Raw genomic sequence first — 17,292 nt, 5'->3', positions numbered from 1 at the left:
CCCGCCACTTCTCATTTCGAGCGCTTGCCGTGCACTCAGCGCTAAGCTGGAGCGTTCTGGGGACAACAGAGTGGCGGTGGCCTGGCAGGGAGAACGAGGGTTCTGTTTCACCTCTGGGGCGCTGTGTGAGTCCCGGACTGTCCACTGCACCTCTGCGCCTCAGTGACAGCAGGGGCTGAGCGCGAGGCTGCTCAACGCTGCACGCACTTTCCTCCCAGGTGTCTGGAACCCCGGTGCCTAGAGCGTGTCCTCCTGGAGAGCAGAGGCTGTGTCTACGGCCGGCTGGGGTTATAGTAAGTACCTTACGTGTGATGAATGAATATATGAACGAACGAGCTGACAAATAACAATTTGTCCTGGAGGGGGACTAGGTTCCTTGGTTCCTCCCGCTGATCCTGGCACAATGGGAAGAAAGAATTAGAAACCCTGATTCTTTTAAACATCCGGGAGACAGAGCCAGGGACCTTCTTTAGGAGCATCTGGTGAGGAATCTGAGGTTGGACTTATCTTATTAATCAAAATACATGTACTTACTAGGAACTTTTTCTGCAGGTAGTCTGAAGAATTAAGGAAACCTTCAGGCTAAGGAAACCGCTAAGATAAATCGGTTTGAGAAGAGTTAATTAAAAAAACTCAACAACTTGTATTCAAATGCAGTGTCCCAGGGACTGTGACATCTACCTGGGTGGTGCCCATTTGGGACCAGAGAGTCGGTAGCGGGGAAGCAGCTGTATGTTCTTTTCTGGACAGGCCAGCCTGATGCCTGGGAGCTGTGGCAGTCCAGCCGGCCTCAGGGGGACAGAAGAGAGTCTCAAATGATGGCTGAGCTTGGAGTAGTTTTGGAGACAGGGGTAGCTCTTGCCCTGGGAGAAGACAGAGGCAAAATGAGCAGGCTGCCTGGGCACCCCGGGGGGTGGGCTGCTCCAGTCTGGGGTTCCCAGTGCTGGGGAGGCTGGGAGGTAAGTCCTGCCCCTCATTCAGCAGATGGGAGAGCAGAGGTGGAATATTGGGGAGACACAGGAAAGTCCTTGGGGTTCAGCCTAGACATATCCCAAGTACTCCACTACCCTCATTCGGATGGAGGGCTGTTGAAATTCAGTTAGGATGATGAGGACCCCTTTGAGGAACTTGGCTGAGAGGAGGCCAGGGATCTGGGGCCCCAGCCATGCCTTCCTCCAGGAGAAGGGGGCGGGGTGCCCTCTGCATCAGGCCAAGTGCGCCTGCACCTGCTGTATCTCCAGCCAGCATCATCCTCACCTTCCTGAGAGTGGTCTCACTCTGTCCCTGGGGCTCCACAATCCACCACTCCACTTCTCTGTGTGGCTTCTGTTTGGAGGTTCAGGCCTTCTCCCCAGTTTGTGCTATCTTAGGAGTCACTTGGGGTGGTAGACAACCCTATGCCTTCTTTTTAGTCCCTCACTCTTGAGTGTTCTGGGACGGCTCCGTCACCCGCTGGCTTTGCTTTTACTTCTTGGTCTTTTTCCTGGTGCTTGGGAGCCAGGCTCCGTGTCTGCGCTCTGTGCGTGAGCTGCTTAGGAATGACTGAGAGCCGCTGGAGAGGTGCCCGGGGCTGTGCATCTGCTGCCTCAGAGGGCTGGGCCTCGCCGCTTGCTTGCCAGAAAGGCGACCCGTCATCAAAGCACAAAAGAACCTTGGCCTGATTACTGCTCTCAGTCCTCTTTGGGATACTTTGGCAGGAAGTATCCTCACCGAGTGGGAGGTGGGGGCACAGAGGCAGGGCCAGGTCACCAGAGAGGCCCGAGGAGAGGCTGGGAGGCGGACTGGGTGATCCCAAGGGCAGTCTCAGGACTTGCTTCAGTTTCCTCCGCTCCCCCAGAGTGAGCCACCGGGCAGGTCTCAGCAATGTACTTGGAAGGGAACAAGATGTCCAGTCTCTGTCTTCAACATGTAGCTGCCGAGAGCTGCCACAGCTGGGTTTATAAAAGTAGGGTAGCAGTCCCCTCCTGCCACCTTCCTGCCCCTCCTGCCACTCTTCACAATATAGTTCAGTTGTTTGCCCCAGTGACATACTGTCCTATTTAAATACCTTCCTGACTCCCAGAAAAATTTTTAAAAAGTCCTGAAGGTGGGGCCGGGCATGGTGGCTCACGCCTGTAATCCTAGCACTCTGGGAGGCCGAGGTGGGCGGATCGTTTGAGCTCAGGAGTTCGAGACCAGCCTGAGCAAGAGCGAGACCCCATCTCTACTAAAAATAGAAAGAAATTATATGGACAGCTAAAAATATATATAGAAAAAATTAGCCGGGCATGGTGGCTCATGCCTGTAGTCCCAGCTACTCGGGAGGCTGAGACAGGAGGATCGCTTGAGCTCAGGAGTTTGAGGTTGCTGTGAGCTAGGCTGACGCCACGGCACTCACTCTAGCCTGGGCAACAGAGTGAGACTCTGTCTCAAAAAAAAAAAAAAAAAAAAAAAAAGTCCTGAAGGTGGGATGAGCTCCTACAGGCATGGGATGAATGAAACTGCTGGTTTCATTTATGTGGCCTGCTTTCGGGCTCCCATGGGGGACGTGGCCATGTGAGGGGGTGGTTAGTGTGGGACAGGAGACTCTGGGGAAGGAGGGCATAGTAAATGGCACAGTCTCAGTCTCAGCAGGTTGGGCAGCCAGCGGGTCATTTTTTTTGATCACCTCTGGGATGGCAGACTCTAGATCCTGTAATCACAGGTTGACGTGGCTATTTGGGGTGACAGCTTGGGTTTGGCGAACTCCTGCCCAAGGCAGCTGTGGCTGCACCAGAGAAAGGAACCTCTCACATAAGGAAGCCTGAAAGGGTATTTGACTAATTTCTGTGGGATGGGCAAAGTGACTTACAGGGGCTTTTCCTATTCCTTCTATTGATAAAAGTTGGTGGAGAGATACCTTGTGCTTTCTTTAGACATCAACCCAACGTGATTTGGCAAAGTGGGTTTCCTTCATCAGTGTGACGATTTACCCGTACTTAGTGCTCAGTTAAGTGTTTGCGCGTGATTAACTGCTCATTTCTGTAAATGTAATGAAAAGAGGATTGGATTTGGATGTTCGAATTGCTTTCTACCATATTCTAGCTGCAGGATATTGGGCAGTGTCACAGATGCTGTCAGCCTCCTGCCCGTGTTCCCTTGGCTTCTACCAATGACTGAAGGGAGAAGGTGTATAAATACTCCAGCCCCTTCACCTCTCTGTTGGGATAACCTTGAGGGACGTTCTCTGCCTCTCTGAGAGTTCCCTAGCAGGCCCGAGTCCCAATCACTCATGGCAGTAAGTCGCTCCCTTCATTGGCTGCCTTCCCTGCCCCATCTCACTCCCCCGCTCCCCTTGCACTTGCACTTGAATCCTTGTCTCAGGGTCTACTTCTGGAGGAAACCAACCTAAGACAGGCATTAGTATGTGGTGAAAAAGTCATTGAAAGTCTCCATTTCCCCAACTGTAAGATGGAAATTTCAATAAGTATCTCACAGTAATATTGTGAAGATCAAATGATCTATTGTATGTGTTCAGGTGGTGGCCTGGCATATAGCAAGCATTCAGGAAAGCATTTGTGCCCACCATGGGGCACTCATTGGTGAATATGGGGGGGTTATGGTGGAGTTGAGAGCAGAACATGGTGGAACAAGGAGAATTCAGTACTTTGGAGAGAGGCTGTCCTTATGTTAGGTGAGGAAACTAAGGTCGCCTGCTCAGAGATTGCCTTCCTAGGTTGTACCCAGTGATTCCTTGGTTGCAACCAATGTTTAACCAACTGGCTCTTGGAAGGGTGGAGTGGAAGGAGCCCTGCTTGGCGGTGTTTGCCAATTTCTGTGGTGTAAATATTCCCACCATGGCTGATTTCAAGCTGCCACATGGTGTCACTGAGCACTGAGTTGCTGACTTGGGAAGAGGTGAGCACCTCCAGCCCTTGAGAGCCAGTACGAGCCAGCTCCGGCACACATCTAGCCGTGACTGAGACAGCAGGTGACCCCAGTGATCTCAACTTCCAATTTTGTACATGGGGGAGGGGAGGGTAAGAGTTGTATTTGGTGTCAAAAACTTGGCATATGTTCCAGCTCTGCCCTGAACAGGTTGGTTCGCTGTGAGTGAGACACTTCTGGGCTACATTTAAAGAAGACTGAAATGTTTACACTGTGAGTCTTTCTGACCCTCAGTTTCTCTATCTCCAAGGCAAGGGAGTGGAGGATTCCACAGGTCCCTTCTAGCCCTTGATCTCTTTAGGAAGAATCTGGTGCCTTGTCCTGTTTATACAAGAACAAAACCTTCAACCACAGAAAACCTTCCATGTTTGCCCAACATGGGGCACCCAGCACTGGGCCATCCTAGAGTCTTTCTTGCTGGACAAGAGAATTCAGTAGACATTAACCCAGTATAACCCAGGCTTTCTTGTATACCAGTTTCACTTCATGGCATAGGCATGGTGTGTCCCCACAAGAGGCCCAGGGTGGCAGGGGCTGGTTTCTTACTAAAAGGACAGTCCCTTTCTGGTCCACTATGCAATGTCATAAACATCCAAGTGGAATCCAAAGAAAGTACACGTGGAGAAAGAGACTTTTACGTGACAGAATTCAACATCCTTGTGTACTTTTACCCTTTTTTTTTAATGTTGGGGTCTTGCTATGTTGCCCAGGCTGAACTCAAACTCCTGGGCTCAAGGAATCCTCCTGCCTCAGCCTCCTGAGTCTGAGGAGCTGGGACTACAAAGGGTTTAGTTTTAGTCTTAATGCTCTATTGAAAACCCTCCCGAGGGAGTCCTTGACTCAGCAATTCTACCCATAGGAATTCTTATCCTAGGGATATAATTGGGCAAGTGCAGACAAATAAGTATATAGGGATGCCCCTTGCTGCATTATTTATAATGACAACAGCAGCAAAAAAAAAGGAGACTAAATGCCCAACAGTCATAAATTAATTATAGTATATCTATACATTGGAATACCATGTGGCTGCAAAAATATAAGATGTAGGTGTGTTATCTATTAACATGGAAAAATATGATATATTTCTAAGAAGCAGATTAACAGTGTGGTATTTTTGTAAAATATACCACCCATTTATATTTACATCTGGAAGGATATATGGGAAAATGTTAATAGTGATTGTCTCTGGGTGGTGGAATTTTGGGAGATTTTGATCGTCATCTTTTTTTACATGTAATTACTTTTATTTTTTATTTTTAATTATGGTAAAATATAGATATCATAAAATTTACCCTTTTAATCATTTTTAAGTGTAAAATTTAGTGGTGGTAAGTACATTCACGGTGTTGTGTGACCATCACCCTTGCCCATTTCTAGAACTTTTCCATCATTCCAAACAAACTCTGTGCCCATTAAACAATAACCCCTCATTCCCTCCCACCCCCAGCTCCTGGTAACCTCTTATTAACCTACTTATTGTCTGCATGAGTTTGACTACTCTAGGTACCCCGTATAAATGGAATTCTACAATATTTGTCCTTTTGTGGATATTAATCTTTTTGCTTATCTGTATTTTTAAAATAAAACAAGTAAGAAATGTTTATTTTACTTGTGTAGTAGAAAGGAAAGGCAAGCCCTGGGAGAGAGCTGTGGTATTTGGCTCTGGTGGTTCCATTTCAGGCTGGACCACAGGGGGCCTGGGCATCCTTCCTGCCCTGGGGCAGGTGTCGGGCTGTGACCTCCGTCTCAGCCTGGCAGGACAAAGGCAGGCAGCCAGGGGTTGTGCAGTATGGCCCCGCTGGCCTGGGAGCTGACCACAGTGTGGCTTTTGCTGGTTGCCTGCTGCTGAGTCATCTCACCCCAGGGTCTTCCGTGTGTGCTGGTGGGTTTGGAAGGGTGGGCTTGCTGTTCACGGGGCAGCTGCCCTGCAGTGAGTGAGATTCCAAACCAGGTGGAGGTGGGGTTGTCCACACCAGCTGCCTTGAAGCTTGAGAGAGTCTCAATTTTTTGATTTCAAGCATCCTTTGGGTGCTCCAAACCCTGCGGCTGGACTCGACCTGCTAAACACCCATCAGGTGGTTGTGGCTGTGGCTGTCGAACGCAGCTGTTGCTCTCCGGTGCGTAGCTGGGGCCGTGGTGCACGGGGTCGGGGCACTTCAGATCTCATGGGGAGGCTGCGGGACCCAGAACTGGGAAACTAGGTCGCGTGAGTCTATTCAGGGGTCGCGTGAGTCTATTCAGGGCTCACGCGAGTGGGTCAGGCGGCTTTTCTCTGGGATGCCTTGTTCTGCGGCAAATGCTTTAAGTTCCTTGGTAAGTGAGTTCCCCCAAAGTGCTTGCCCTGTAGGTCCAGAAGGGCTCTCAGGTGTACCTGGCTCTGCCTGTTTTCCATCTGCCCAGTGGGCAGCTGCCCCTTTTAAGCGCCAGCAGTTAGGGAAGCGCAAAGATTTCAGAGAGACGCCTTTGAAGGCCACTTTGAGGAGCAGTTCTGTTTTTCATGGTGCTGACTTTCCTTCAGGGTTAGTCAGCTGGTCACAGGGCAGGGCAGGCTGGGGAGGCTGTGACTGTGGTATTGTGGCAAACTTCCCCTCGGCCTCCTGGAAATGCTCTGGAAACCCCCAGATGTGCCATCTCTCCTGGCCAGGCACAGGGCCCGCCGTCTGCCGGGGGAGGGTGGATTTCCCCGCATGTGATGTTGGTGTAGACAAGGAGGGTGGATGCAAGATGCCCCCACGATGGCTGCCCCTTTCCTCGCTCTCCCCCTCACTGTCCCTCGTGTCCAAGGAACCTGCCCATCTCGGGGTGGAGGAGACCAGCCAGCCTGGCTCTTAGGCTTCCAATCCTGTCGCCAGGTGGCAAGCAAAGGAGACTCCAAGGTCTCTGCACGCAGAGCTCAGAGTCTCAGCCTATAGCACCAAAAAAGGAAGAACTGCTGGGGTTCCCTTTAGGAAGGGGATGTGAGCTCAGAGATGAGTCTCAGAGAGACCTGTGACTTGGAAACCACCCGGTAAACAGGAAGTGTGGCTATCAAAGAAACCTGCGCTTGTAGGAAGTGGGGAACCGGAGGCAGCCCCTCCTCACCTGCCGGGGTCGGTCAGCGTGTCTCTGCAGAGCTGAGGGACCAACCCGCACACGGGTGAGTGGGAGCACCAAGTGACACAGGCCTCAGGCCCTTCCTGCCTGCGGAGTGGCCTCCCTGCGGCCCCAGGTAGGACATTAAAGCCACCCTATAGAATAGCCCTCCATTTTGAGAAATGCAGGTGGGGGGGGGTTAGTCCTCTTTGCTTTATTGGGGCCAGTGGTTTCTCCACCAACTTCCCACTCTCCTCTCGGGCCAAACCTGTCACATGGAATTTCTCACTTGTCTGAATCTGAGCCCACGAGCGTCTGTCTTGGCTGGGTCCCTCTGGCTGAAGGTCATAGAAGTGCTGCTTCAGGGAGGCACATGTGACCAGGCTCTTTCCTGCCCGTCAGTAGATATTGGGGGTTAGCGTTCTAGGTCTCTGGTTTCTCTGAGCCAGAGTCTAAATTCTACACGTACTGACCACACACACACACACACACACACCCATACACATGGACACACACCACATCTCCACACATACACATGGACACATATGCATACACACATGGACACACACACACCCATACACATGAACACATGCCACATCTCCATACATACACATGGACACACACACACCCATATACATGGACATATGCCACACCTCCACACATATGAACACATATATCCAAACACATGAACACACACACCCATATATATGGACACACCCCCACACACCCATACATGTGTACCACACACACATCCATACACATGGACACACACACTCCCATACACATGGACACACACATCCACTCCTATACACATGGACACACACACATACACATGGACACACACACCCATACCTATACATTCACACCCATTCACACATACAGCTTTTTCTGTCTGGAGTTTTTATTTCCTCTGAACCTCTTTTTTTGTCCTCCTCCGACACCCTGCTTCTCTGATAAGAGCTGAGGGCCTTTGGGTTTCCTTCTAAACATCCATCCAGAAGGTCAAAGCTTGCGGACGCTGGAGAGACTTCCCTATAAACATGTGGCTGCTCCTATGGCCTGCGAGGCTATTGTTTGGGGGCCCCCATTGGTGGCCTTCCAGGTCACTCACCTGGCCACCCGCCCGCTGGCATGGTGCGGAGGAGTCCAGAACCACTTCCTCGAATCTTCCGCTGTCGTGCTGGGGAATTCAGACCAGTGTGCAAGGCCTGAGCAGGGAGGGCCGGGCTGGGACCCCAGCCGGGAGCAAGAAGAGAGGGGGCTTTGCAGGCTTGGGGGACCCCAGCTCTGCCCTGCTGCACCTCAGTCCCTCCTGTATGGGGTGGGCAGCCAGGGTGGCCTCTGGAAGGGCCTGTGCCTGTCGCTCATCAGGCATCGAGGCTTTCTCTGAGAGCAGGGTGGGGACAGTTTGAGGGGCCCATGAGTGTGAGGGTTAGGTCATTGCCTGGACAGAGAGTGACATGGGGTGAGAGTCATGGCTCTGTGCACACAGTGCCCAGGTCTTGCTCTGGGTCTCCCTCCCTGCCCTCTGCAGGGTCTGCTTTTCCCCCAGCTTGTCCTCTGGGCTGGTCACTCCCCTCCCTTCCCCAGGACAGGCGGACCGCTGCGGGCTGGGAACTGAAGCCAGCCTGCACCTGCCTGCCCCGTAGCCAGCAGTCCACACCCAGCTCAGCCCGGGCACCACAGAAGGGGCACTGGGCTTCATGTTGGCTGTGTAAGCAGGGACAAGTCACCCAAGTCCGGGGACCTTCTGTTTTCTCATCTGTAATATGGCGAAAATAAAACTTTCCCCCGGGAGTTCGTGGAGGGGCAGAGATAAAGCATCTAGAGCCAGCAGCTTCAGTTCTCCCTGAGGTGGTGTTGGGTGCCGGGTCCCTTCCTGAGCAGAGTGGCTGGGAGAACCCCAGGAGGCGGAGTGTGGTGGGAAAGGGGACGGAGGAGGCACAGGTCCCAGAGAGCACACGGGCCTGGCTGGTGAGCAGGCCTTCCATTTCCTCCCGAAGCAGCCCGAATTTTGCGATGCCCAGGACAGCTTCAGGTTTAGGAAGCATCGTGTGGAATCTCTTGTCGTCTCTAGGTCTTGGCAGGGTCTCCTTCCTCGTGTGGCACAATAGCGCTGGGGTTTCCTGTTTGCCATCGAAACGTCTTCCTGCCCCGCTCCCAGGGGGCTGAGGCTCAGAGATGGCGCTGAAGTGCACGCAGAGGGCTCAGCACTGTCTCCTCTCGGGCTGCTTGGTCACACCGCACATTTCCTCAGGAGACCTGGCCGAGTTAGTCTTTAACACTATAGTATGAAGCACTGGGTCAGATGACTTTCATCTGCACTCCGTCCCGACTGTCCTCAGAGGGAGGGGCAGGGCTCAGAGAGGAGGTGGGGACAGGCCCCAAAAGGGGAAGCTGCGGTCCTCCAGCCAGGGTTTCCTTTGCATCGGGCCTGGGGCTGGTGCTGGCTTCCTGGCTTCTGTGACATGGTGCACAAGCAGGGTCCCTTTGCGTCAGCTCTGTGCCTGCACACACGGACCTTTGGGAGGGGCTCTACACTGTCCCCTTCCTTCTCAGAAATATTAGTAATGGGGAGAGGGCACTAAATACCCAACTCAGTTTGCTTTTAGAAAATTCCATTTCTTCCTTTCTTGAAAGGGCGCTTTGAAATACATTTGGCGGTGGCCTCAGTCTATACAGCTCTATCCCCACCAGATTTCCCAGCAGTTCTCAGCCCTGGTGGTACACTGGCGTGACCAGCTTTAAAAATGCTCATGCCTGGGCGCCTCCCAGCGGGTCTGATGTAACTGGTCTGGGCTGAAGTCTGGACATCAGGGTTTTAAAAGCAACCCCTCCCTCCAGCCCCTGCCCTGGCTCTGCTCCGGAAGAGTCTGATCAGCACGGAGAGCTGGCACCCCAGAGATGTCATGTGTCCCTAGGCACAGCTGCGCCTCCCCCCACCACCTCCGCCCCCCCCCCCCCGCCCCCCGTCCTTGCCCGGCCCTCCCACTGGTCAGGCGTGGCTCTGTGGGTTTGCCGCCCTGGGAATTCTCCGTGGGAAAGCCCTTTCCTCCCCGTACCTGTCTCTCCCATCTCCCAGGTGTAATTTCTCACAGCTGGGGCTGCCTGGGTCCTAAAAATCGACCTCTGCCCTCCCCTCCCCCATCCCTCCATGAGCAGAGGTGGGGGTGGGGTGGGGCCTGGCCCCTGCTCTACAACCGGCAAGACAGTTTAGAGAAAGGAAAAACAAAAAGCAGCCACCAGAGGGGTGTTCTTCATCTCTCTTGCTCTGGACTTTCCTGCCAGGGTTGCCGGCCTTTCTGTTCCGCATTTGCTGCTCTCCCTCCGGGGGCTTTCCAGCTGATAAATAGGAGGAGAGATGCTTGGTCCGCAGGCTGGACAGAAACTGTAGGGATGAGCCAGCGCCTTGGGGATGCTCAGAGACCAGATTAACCACAGTGAATCCTCCAGGTTCCCTGACTGCGGGGCATTTGGGGGAACCAAGAGCTCAGAAGAGGGGATTCTGCCACCTTTGGAGGGAGCTCCAATGCCTTTCCCACCTCCCAGAGCTTCTACGGGACTTGGCGTTTGCTCTCCTCACAGGAAGCTGAGCCTGTGAATTCCAAGGGCTTGCACAGCCCTTCATGTATTCTTGGGAAGGCTGGAAACACCTGTGAGTGGGGGTCTGTGGAAAGGAAGAGGAAAAGATCCTTTGTGCAACTGCTGCAGGGCTTTGGCTGGGCCAGAGCTTGGGCGAGTCTGCACTGTTCCTGCAGCCGAGGCTCACGCAGCGCCAGGCAGGTCCTGAGTGGGCAGCTGTGGCCTCCCAGCTTGGGGATGGGGGTGGGGGAAGGTGACAGAACGAGCAGCTGCTTCAGTCCCAAACATGGGGCAGGTGTCGTGGACACTGTGCCCACCCAAGTCCTCTCAATCTGTGCCGTGTGTTGTGAGTGTTGACTGCCTCCTTATCCTGATAATGGCTCTTTCAGGGAAGTGCCTGGGGGGGTCGCCCCCTCCTCCCAGGGGTGGCTCTCAGCTGATGATTGACGGGGCTCCAGAGGCCCGGCCAGATGACCCTATGGTGCCCCCCACACCGCAGAGCTCCCCCTGGGATCAGGCTGTGGCTGGACCCCAGCTGAACCCTTAGCTGCCCCCCGCCCTGTCTTGCTTCCCTCACTCCCTCACAGGTTTCTCCTGCAGACACTTCCTGAGTTAATCACGTACACAAGCATCCTCCTCTCGGGCTCTGCTTCTCGAATCCCCTGACCCAAGGCAGCAGGTTAGCGTCCTTGGGCTGAAGGCCGGGAGAGAGGAAGCTGCAGGCCCAGGAGGGGAAAGAAACAACACCAGGCAGATGATTTCTGTGTTTTGAGCAGGCTCCAGGGAACATAATTTTCTAAAGTGGTTTTTCTAAGGAGCAGTACTAATTTAGAATTCTTGAGAAGTTACATAGCTGTGTCCATAGAGGGAGTTCAGTAGATTTAAATGTTTTAGACATCCAAAGAGCAGCTCCACATTAAAAATTATTTGTGTAAAATCCACTCCTTCTTATTCTCTTTTCCCGGTGTGGTAAGCTAGGAGGTGTTTCAGTCCTGTGCCTGAGATGCTGGCTGATGAGGGAAGCCCTCTCTCCTCCCTTCCTTGCTCTCCCCTCTACAAAGACATGGTGACCATCGGGCCATATTCCAAGGAAATGATGCTTGTAAATGGCTCTAACAAGGCATTTTGGAGGCCAGGAGAGCTCCATAACTTCTAGATAATAACAGGGAAGCCAGAAGAGTTGTAACCACTCAGTGAAGAAAATCCCTCTCTCCAAGGCTGCAGCTACTGGCAGGCACCCTTGGAGGAAGTGTCCAATTGAATCCACATTCCAGCTCCGTAAACCATCTTCCTCTGACCCTTCCTTGTGTGAGGAACAATGCTCTGTTTAAAAAACATCAGACTTAACTGTAAATTTCCGGCCCTTTGTTAGCACTGCTCTTGTGTTTGCCTTAAAGCGTATGTAGATTTAGCTTGGCTTTTTTCAGCGGGCTGGGGGTAGCGGTGCTGTGTGGTGATGGTTGGAAAGTTGGTGAAGAGAAGTGCAGATGTCTTTAAGGCAGACAGAGGAGGGGTTGGGGCCTGGAATCACTCACCTGTAATCTCAGTTCAACCAAGTGGGGGCGATTTATGTATTTTCCTAACACCCCTTCTCCAAGAAATGTAACATTAAGAAAAAAGGTGGGGAGAAATCAGGCCAGAGACAAAGACGGGGCAACAGGAGCCCATAGGTCGCATAAATAGCTATGGCCTTGGTGAGATCGCCCAACAGGTAGAGAGCGACTGAGTCCTGGAGATGTCCCACATTTGGGGCCGTAGACTACTTGATTTGTATAATATCAATCTGGTAAGTAAAAGATAGTCATGAAGGAGGTTTTTGGTATCTCTATTAACTATTTGTATTTATTTTTCCATAAACTAGTAAACATTTCCTTTGCTTATTTTATTAAATGAGGGTAGGACATTTTTCTTATTGATTTATTAATTTATTAATATTAATATCCCTTTAGAGATTAAGGACATTAGCCCTTTGTCATATGTATTGTAAATATTCTTCCCTGGTGTTTTATTTGACTTTTGACTTTGTATAGGGTATTTTTTTTTTTTTCTAAACAGAAGTTTAAAATTTTTACAAACTGATATCAATATTTTAAAATTATGCCTCTGGATTTTGGATCTTGAATATGAGCATTTCCTTCGGCATTTTATTTCTTAATGTTTAACTTTTCTATTCAATTATGATTTCTTATGGTGGAAGGGGTAAGGTAGGGATTCAGCTTCCCAAGATTCCCTTTTCCAAAGGCCAATTCTCTGGTGACTTTTCTGTATTAATCTACTTTTCCCTGCTATTTAGAAATGGTGTTGATGTTCTGTCCCCAGATATATCTGGACCTGTTTCTCTGTATGCTGTATCGTTTCATTGATCTGCCTGTTTTTCTCTAGAATAAAATAGTTTTAATAACTTTAGAGAAGACATACATTTTCTGAGAATTGGTATTCTCAGTGGATTTAGGAGGACATGGTATCAAAAGGGAATTGTCTAAAGAGCAGGACAGATGCAAAACAAAATTACCAAATTATAGGTTACGATGGAGGCAGTGAACGAAAGAGGATGTTGCAGAAAATTCAGTGAATTAGAAGATTAGCCGGAGCATTCTGATGAAAAATAAGGAGATGGAGAGATGATGAGTAAAACTGATCTGAGACTTGGAGGACAGCTGCGGGGTGGGTGGATGGGTTGATGGATGGATAGATGGATAGCGCTAGAGAGAGGAGACAGAGATTGCAGAAGAACCAAGAATGGGAGGAAGAGGAAAAGTAATGAAAGAAGGAATAGAATGACATTTCCCCTGGCTGAAGAAAGACTCCAGTGCTCGGGGGAGAAGGGCTGGCGATGGCGGGGACTGGTCAGCTGATTTCCATGCTACGTGGGCTGTGCAAGTGGCTCTGGCTGAGGTCCCCGGGGACCTTTGTGTGGTTTAAATCAGGGGCTGCTCTGGGTCTTCCCCTCCTTGGGCTCTTGCCCCCAGCTCCTGGCTGTGCTGACCGCGGCCTCCTTCTCAAAGCACACTGTCCTCTGGGCTTCCAGGGTATCCTGCTTCCTGTGTCTCCTCCCCCTCCCCCAGAGACCCCTCTTCCTCTGCCCACGCTGATGGCCTGAATTCGTGGGGCCCCTGCCCTCAGCCCTGCCCTCTTTGCCCTCCTCCTTCTCCTCGGATGACCTCATCCGCTCTCCTGACCTCACGTGCCAGGACCCACCCTCCTGCACCCCAGACCTGGCTGTGCTTCTCACTGTCTGCACCAGAGGGTTCCACGGGCCTGCCTCAAACTCAGCCCGTGGCACCTCCACCTGGCTGCCCTCCCCAGCAGCCAGTGCCTCTGCCCGCACCCCACCCCCAGTCTAGCGGCATCCCCTTGTCCTGGGCTTTTTATTGACACATCATGACTTTTTCCGACTTTTTCCTCTACCTCTTCAAAACCTTCAGATTCTCTCGTTTCATCCCCCTTCCCTGGCTCAGGCTGCTCACCTGGTCACCTGCTGGATCCCTTCTCCACCAAGCAGGTAGCGGGGTGGGGTGATCTTTCCAGAGTGCCGTCAGATCACATCCCTCCCGTCCGCGTGCCCCCGTTTCCCTCTTGCGGCTGTAAAACATTACAACAGACCTGGCGGTTTAAAACAATACAAATGTACACTCTCCCATTCTGAAGTCCAGAAGTCTTGAAATCAGGTTCCCTGAGCCAAAACCAAGGTGTGGGCAGAGCTGCGCTCCCTCCAGAGGCTCTGGGGGGAATCCGTGTGCTTTCCTTTCTCAGCGTGGGGAGCCACTTGTGGCCACTATCTTTATCCACAGTGGAGCATCTTCACATCTCTCTCTCTGCTGAGGTTGTCCTGTCGCCTTAGCTCTAGGACACTTCTGATGACATTTAGGGCCCACCAGATAATCCAGGGTAGTGTCCCCATTTCAAGATCCTCCATTTAATCACATCGGCAAAGTCCCTGTTACCGTATAAGGTAACAGTCACAGATTTCAGGAATTGGGATCGGGATATCGGATTTGTCCTACCACACCCGCCAGGGCATGTCCTTGCCTGCCAGATGAAATCCAAACTCCTCAACATGTCGTGGTCCTCCTCTTGCCACCCCATCTTGCGCAATTCTGTGGTGTATACTTCGTCTTTCTGCCTGGACCTCTCCACCCTCACCTGCAACACTGTCTTATCACTGAGGTCTCAGTTTGGAGGACTCGCCCCAATCCAGATTAGGTGACCTTCCTGTGTGTTACCATAGCCCCTACCCTCCCTGGATAGAACCCTCTGTCCCCCTCCTCCTGGACCATGTAGCCCTGAGGACAGGCTTGTACCTGGTTATTTTGCTGTTGAAACACCATCAGGAAGCATCATAAATGTTTCCTGAATGGGCACATTTACACATGCAGAGAAGAGGTACATTTTTTTAAAATAAATACTCAAGAGTTATGGATAATTGTCACTTAAAAAATAAAACCATTCTCACTAATCTGACTTTCCTTTTTAACTTTTTTTACAGTATGTATGTACGCTCGTTTGTATGATTAGATTATTTTTCCTTTTTGGAAAAATAAAAAAAATTTAAACTTTAGAGAGACTAGCTGTGTTTGTAGGGTGCCACCTTTGGGTACGTGGGTGGAGTCTGCGTCTTCAGAGTGGAACTCACTCTGCTCCCCTCCCCCCACGCATGGCCCTTCCTTAGCATGTCTTTGTATTAATATTAGTTTCCTGTGTGGTTGCCATAGCAAATTACCAACACTTAGTGGCTTGAAGTAACACAGATTTCTTATCTTACAGCTCTGTAGGTTAAAGGTCTGCCACAGGTCTCACCAGGTTACTAATATCAGGGTATCAGCAGGCTGTGTTCTTTTCTGAAGGCTCTAGAAGAGGGTCCGTTTCCAGCTTCTAGAGGCTTGTTCCTTGGGTCATGGATCCTTCTTCCAGCTTCAAAGCCAGCAACAGCAGGTCCAGTCCAATAACACTGACTCTTCTGCCTTCGTCTTCCACTTAAAAAAGAAATTGTGGCAAAGTACGTATAAAATTTACCATCTTAACCATTTTTAAGTGTAGAGCTCAGTGGCATTAGATACATTCATGTTATTGTGCAGCCATCACCCCCATCCAACTCCAGAACTCTTTCATCTTGCAAACTCTGTACCCATGAAACGCTAACTTTCCATCTCCCCTTCCTCCTGACCCATGGCAACCACGAATCTACTTCCTGTCTCTGATTTTGACCTCTCTAGGCACCTCATAAAAGTGGAATCAGTGTCTTCTGTGTCTAGCTTATTTTACTTAGCATAATGTCCTCATCATTCATGCATGTTGTAGCATGTGTCCGAATTTCCTGCCTTTTGAAGGCTGAATACTATTCCATTGTATGTGTGTACTACCCATTCATCCATCAGTGGACACTTGGGTTGCTTCCGCCTTTTGGCTATTGTGAATAATGCTGCTGTGAACATGGTGTGTGAATATCTCCCCAGTTCCCTGATTTCAGTTCTTTTAGGTGTATACCCAGAAGCTGCATCATATGGTAATTCTGTTTTTAATTTTTTGAGGAATTGCCATGCTGTTTTTCATAACAATGAACGGCACCATTTTATATTCCCAAGAACAGTGCACAAGGATTCCAGTTTCTTCACATCCTTGCCAACTCCTATTTTCTGTTTTTTTTTTTTTTTTTTTTTTTTTTTTTGAGACAGAGTCTCACTTTGTTGCCCAGGCTAGAGTGAGTGCCGTGGCGTCAGCCTAGCTCACAGCAACCTCAAACTCCTGAGCTCAAGGGATCCTCCTGTCGCAGCCTCCCGAGTAGTTGGGACTACAGGCATGCACCACCATGCCCGGCTAATTTTTTCGATATATATATTTTTAGCTGTCCATATGATTTCTTTCTATTTTTAGTAGAGATGGGGTCTCGCTCTTGCTCAGGCTGGTCTCGAACTCCTGAGCTCAAACGATCCGCCCACCTCGGCCTCCCAGAGTGCTAGGATTACAGGCGTGAGCCACCGCGCCCGGCCTTCTGTTTTTTTTTAAATAGTAGGCATCCTAATGGGTATGAGGTGGTATCTCATTGTAGTTTTGATTTGCATTTCCCTGATGATTAATGATGTTAAATATCTTTTTATATGCTTATTGGCTATTTGTATATCATCTTTGGAGAAATGTCTGTTGAAGACCTAGGCCAATTTTTGAATTGGGTTCTTTATTTTTTGGTTGTTGAATTCTAAGAGTTCTTTATATATTCTAGATATTAACCCTTCATCAGATACATGATTTGCAAATATTTTCTCCCATTCTTTGGGTTGCCTTTTCACTTTACTGATTCACTTTTAAGAACCCTTATTATTACATTGGGCTCACCTAGACAATCCAGCATTACCTTTTGACTTTTGGGGGGCCCTTATTCTGCCCACCACAGGCCTCAACTCCCTGCTCTAGCCTCTGCTAGGATCCATTTCTCTGCCTCCTTCACCAGCAGCTAAAAGGAAGAGAACACATGTCTTCCCGGTGAGCTCATAAGTACCTGGCCTCTTCCATGTTAACTTGAGATATCTCCTTCCATCTCAGTTTTTGCCTAGACTGAAAGAATGGAGAGATTGGCAGCTGGTGGGTGGATAGTGGGCACCTTCGCCTGCATCTGAGTCCCCAGTTCCCTGTGACCACCTGGAGCCCCTGGCAGTGGGTGGCGGCAGGAAAGGGCTTCCGTTTGCTCTTAACATGTCTCCCCACCCCTGACAGATGTGTGCCTCTGGCTCTTCCCTG

The 17,292-nt window shown here is 50.5% G+C and overlaps 1 protein-coding gene across 1 annotated transcript in view; it reads left to right on the top strand.

The window, feature by feature from the left end:
* The first annotated feature begins 228 nt into the window (after positions 1-228).
* The window catches only part of RASSF2 (Ras association domain family member 2), a 33,812-nt gene continuing 16,748 nt past the window's right edge, over positions 229-17,292 (top strand). Inside the window, exon 1 of the mRNA XM_069495547.1 lies at positions 229-293. The gene's annotated coding sequence lies outside the window, so the exon portion shown is untranslated. The remainder of the gene's footprint in view (positions 294-17,292) is intronic.

The sequence above is a fragment of the Eulemur rufifrons genome, chromosome 20 (genome assembly GCF_041146395.1).
Source record: "Eulemur rufifrons isolate Redbay chromosome 20, OSU_ERuf_1, whole genome shotgun sequence".
NCBI classification, from domain to species: Eukaryota; Metazoa; Chordata; class Mammalia; order Primates; family Lemuridae; genus Eulemur; species Eulemur rufifrons.
The sequence above is the reverse complement of the archived record's forward strand: the minus strand, read 5'-3'. Positions and strand labels throughout refer to the sequence as shown.